This window comes from Papio anubis, chromosome 16, assembly GCF_008728515.1.
Source record: "Papio anubis isolate 15944 chromosome 16, Panubis1.0, whole genome shotgun sequence".
NCBI classification, from domain to species: Eukaryota; Metazoa; Chordata; class Mammalia; order Primates; family Cercopithecidae; genus Papio; species Papio anubis.
The window spans coordinates 15,304,693-15,309,288 of NC_044991.1; positions in this window are offsets into that span (position 1 = coordinate 15,304,693).

Consider the following 4,596-nt stretch of genomic DNA (forward strand, 5'->3'; position numbering starts at 1 on the left):
GGTCATAAGGGTGGGCCCTCATCCAATGGCTGGTGTCCTCATAAGAGAACATTAGGATACAGACATGCGCAGAGGGACAATGAAGTGAGAACATGGAGAAGGTGGCCATCTACAGCCACGGAGAGGCCTTAGAAGAAAACCACTTTGTTGGCTACTTGATTTTGGACTTCCAGCCTCCAGAACAGCGAGACAAAAAATTTCTGTTGTTGAAGCTGCCCGGTTTGTGGTATTTTGTTGTGGATGCCCTAGCAGACTAATACACACCCGCCACCACTAGCACCCTCTAAATCCAAAGGGTATAGCACAAACTCCTCCAAATTGGCCTTTTGCAGAACTCTGGGAGAAGGTGCTAGTTATCAATCTACTACTCACAGCCAATTCTCTGACCACCTACTAAAAGGAATCTGAAGACTTAGAAAAGGGGACAAAAAAAATCAACTGCCTCTTGCAAGGAATTCAGTTTCCAAATAACTTTCTTCACCGACATTGTGCTAGGATGTCTTACTCAGTGGAGGTAACTAACTGATCAACCGGTCTGAGGAACGGCCTGCCACACCCACTGGCCCTGCTCTCTTCTCCTCTTCAGGAGATAGGCACTAGTATTTGCCTCAGTTTACAGGTAAGGAAATTAAGGCTCAAGTGGCAGAGCTGGGATTCAAACTCAGACCGTCTGGCTCCAAGTCCATGTGTTTTTTTGAGAGACGGTCTCGCTGTCACGCAGGATGGAGTGCAGTGGTGCAATCACAATTCATTGCAGCCTCAAACTACTGGGCTCAAGCGATCGTCCCACGTCATCCTCCTGAGTAGCTAGGACTACAGGCATACCACCACACCCGGCTAATTTTTTTTTTTTACCTTTTGTAGAGATGGGGGTCTCAGCTGGGAGCAGTGGCTCATACCTGTCATCCCAGCACTTTGGGAGGCCAAGGCAGGCAGATCACTTGAGGTCAGGAGTTCAAAACCAGCCCAGCCAACATGGTGAAACCCCGTCTCTACTAAAAATACAAAGAAATTACTCAGGTGTGGTGGCGGATGCCTGTAATCCTAGCTACTCAGGATGCTTAGGCAGAACTGCTTGATCCTGGGAGGCAGAGGTTGCAGTGAGATCGCACCAATGCACTCCAGCCTGGGCGACAGAGTAAGACTCTGTCTCAAAAAAAAAAAAAAAAAAAAAAAGAGAGAGAGAGATGGGGATCTTACTATGTTGCCCAGGCTAGTCTTGAACTCCTGGCCTCAAGTGACTCTCCTGCCTCAGCCTCCCAACGTGCTGGGATTACAGGCATGAGCTACCACACCTGGCCCCAAGTCCATGTTCTTAACTGCTGTGCTTTCTTTATTGCCTCATATTTTTAGTAAAAAAAGTTTGTTTTTGATGTATATATTACCAGAGTCACATTGAAAACCATCTTAATGTACTCGTTGGCCATACTGTAATGTGTTAAAATCCAGACTTGACACTCCTAATTAAACATTTGTTAAATACCAAACAGACTTATTCACGTTTAAATACGTATGAAAAATAAGTCCAACATCCAAAAACATAAAACCTTCTTCCATAAGCTGGTGTTTGGAATGCTTAACTTCTGCATTTTAAAAATCCAACATTTTTGTGATTTTGTTACTTATAGGCAAGATAATGGGGTTTTGCGCTGCTCTTTATGAGCATTCTCTAAATTACATAATTGAAGTGTGGGCCATCTTTACTTCCAATAAAGAAAAACCTAAACTGGATAGAATCTTTGCGAAGTTCTCTAACACTGGGTTTATAAGTCCCTGTGCTCTGTGACTTCGGATCTGGTGGCTGGAAGCTCACAGGTCCGGTGAAGATCATGTGGTTGGCATGTGCTTCCTCCTCAGTGATAGCTGCTTAGGCTTCCTGCCTGACACCAGTGGCCCACAACGGGTATAAATTAAGTCATATGTGACTAAGGACAGGCAACATGGTCTTAGTTCCCAAATCAACACAGAGGTGGTATCCGTGAATGGAGAGAGAAACCAGGTAAAAGGACTTCATCACGAGCAAGCTTGTCTGCTCTCTCCTTCCCAGACCTGGAATTGGAGAAGGGGTGGAGCGGCTCTCGTGGTGGGAAGAGAAGAGACCCATGCAGCCAGGAGTAGAGTGGGGTAGGGAACGCAGGAGAGGCTCTGCCTCTGCGCACACGAAGGCATGAAAAGGTGAAACCTGAGATGGCAGAGGCTGAGGCAGGGAAAACCACAGGCACCCAGACCTTCCTGGGAGCACCTCTCTGGGGCCAGACCCAGCTGCTCTGATGTCTACCCTCTCAGTTAATCCTCTCAGCCACCCCAGGATGGAAGGGCTACTGTACTGCTGTGCCCTTTCTACAGATGACAGGAGGCTGAGGGGTGAAGTGCTGTGCCCGGCAGAGAGAAATGTCCGCTGGGCTGCAGCCTGTAGCTGATGAGGGTAGGGACAGATCTGAGAAGACAGGCCTAGGGGAGACAGGTCACAGGTGAGGGAAGAGCTCAGCCACCCTGAGTGGCAGCAGCAATTCGGGAATCCAGTCCCCCTGGCACTCTCCGCCTCCCTAGATGTCACTGAGGCCTGCCTGGAGAGTCCACTAAGCCCAGCCCCCACTACTACTCACAGCCTGAGTGCTCCCCTCTCCTGGCCTCCCAATCCTTGCAAGAGGCTGGCTCTGCTGGTCTCCCTTCAGGCTCTCCCCTCAGCCTTTGCTTCCCCGAACGAGCAGCAGTTTCCCTGGCCCCGGGCCTCTCTTCATGCTGCTGCCCCGATCTGGAAGGAGACTGGCATGTTCTGAGCACAACTGCTCCTCCTAGGAGCCCCCCCACCCACCACAGCAAAGCCAGTTGGGTCCCCTTTGGCCTCTCAGTCCTGTGCCTGCCAGTCAGGCCACCTACCCCTGGGAACCTACCCCTGGGTCAGCCTCCCCCACCTAACGGGCACCTGCCTCCCCCAGGCCAGGACTGTCTCTGCCCAGTGTCCCACTCAGACCAGGATCAGGGACTGCCCAGAGAGCATGTGGCAGAAAAGATGACATGAGTGAGGATCAGAGCTACCAGGTGTGAAGCCTGACGCTACACTCCCTCACTGTGACACCTGCCTCTCTGAGCCTCAGTTTCTCTACCTGTAAAACAGAGGTGACCACAGCAGCACCACCCACCACAGGGGTGGAGAAAAGGCCACCAGCAAAGTTGCCGCTGCAGGGTGAATCTCATGCGAGTCCCACACTCCATGAACAATCTGGACAGGAGGACCTTGGGCCTGAGATGCACACAAGTTCCCATCTGAGCAAGATGAAAGGCTAGCAGGAACCGGAGATGTGGCCTCAGACGCAAAACCTACAGCGCATCCAGTAAGGTTGCCACCCCACCAAGAAAACAAAAGCTGTTCCAGACACTCTCAACATTATCCAAAAAGAAACGGGCTTTGAACATGAGTGAGTCAGAGGAAAGCTGATTTAGCTGCTCTCATCTCTCCATTTCCCGGAACAGTATGGAGTCAGAAAGGGCTTTGAGCTGCAGGCATCTTCTGCACAAAAATACACTTGTGATTCAACAATGACCACACGGATGCACCAAGCTTTCTTGTATTTTTAGAAAAATCAAATAATCTTTCTTCAAGTTCGTGTCATTTTTACATGGCAATTACTTTTAAATACCTTATCTAGTAATTAGAAAACTTCGCAGATTTCCGAATTCATGTTTTGCTTGACACTTTATATTTCTAACTGTATTTTAAATATCAAATATTTTATTTCACTGATTTCTATTTAATTTTATGAATCCTAGCTTTTTTAAAACAACAAACATACCAAGTCAGAGTGACTTTCTGAAATTAGCCAAAGTGACCAAGGCAGTTAGCAACACTCCTTCCTCCAACATCACTGTCACTAGTGCTTTCTGTCATTCAATCCTCACAACTCAGGGTGAGGAATCCCCCCATCTCCAGTTCACTGAGAAACTCAGGCACAGAAAAGTGAAATGCCTCGCCCAAGGCCATACAGTTACACGTGGCCCACCAGGAAAGAACTGGCTGGAGTCCTAGTTCCTGCCTGGTGGGCCACTACACTCCCCTCACTAACAGCTGCTCACCGACCCTAAGCACAGCCCTGAGTACAAAGTTCCCAGTGAGCCTGGGGATGTCTGGGCTCTGCTGGGGTCCCCTCGGGCAGCACACAGACTTAAGTCCATCTGACTCTAGAACTGAAGCTCTGCACCTTCTCTAAGCCGGTTCTGGTGTCAGCCTGCTTACAGATGAGGAGACTAAGGCATGGAGAGAGTCAATGAATCCAAGCAGTCTGACCGCGGCACCACGGCTCGCAGTCCCGCAGTAAGTTGCAAAGGGGACAAGTGAGGCGGATCAGACTCACACACTTTGAGAAGCACTTCCCCACTCCCTGGTCTCACTGGATTCCCAGCATCAAGGCAGTGGCTTTAGGAGCCCCCTTAAACGGATGAAGAAACCGGAGCACTAAAGTCACGTGACTTGCCCGGAAGTCTGAGTGGCAGACCCAAGTCAAGACACCCAGGTGTGTCTGGCTCTGTTCCCCCATACTTACCCTGCCATGAGGGCCCGATGGAGGTGACAGGTCACCGAGTGCACAAACCCACAGA